The 253-nt window shown below is 34.8% G+C and overlaps 1 protein-coding gene across 4 annotated transcripts in view; it reads left to right on the forward strand.

Moving 5' to 3' along the window:
* The window catches only part of usp25 (ubiquitin specific peptidase 25), a 31,053-nt gene that overhangs the window by 8,925 nt on the left and 21,875 nt on the right, over nucleotides 1-253 (forward strand). The gene's annotated exons all lie outside the window — the stretch shown is intronic.

A 253-nucleotide genomic window follows, 5' to 3' on the forward strand; every position in this document is an offset into this window, starting at 1 on the left:
TTTTTTTTAATTTAACAAAATCACAACAAACTGAGTTAGATATTCTGGCAGTTCAATGTGATGTTGCTTGTTATGTCTCACACATTACTATATCACCTCCGGTTGTTATGACGGTCTACATATTATTCCAAGTAATTAAAGGAATGGGTCAGTTTTACACCATATTATTTAATTTCTGTTATATGAACCAGAGCTGGCAGAAGCATGGCATAGCAGAAGAAGAGAGGTCTTAATGTCTTAAAGGTCCAGTGTG

The sequence above is a fragment of the Morone saxatilis genome, unplaced genomic scaffold (genome assembly GCF_004916995.1).
Source record: "Morone saxatilis isolate NCDOM2014 unplaced genomic scaffold, NCSU_SB_2.0 Contig20, whole genome shotgun sequence".
NCBI lineage: Eukaryota > Metazoa > Chordata > Actinopteri > Moronidae > Morone > Morone saxatilis.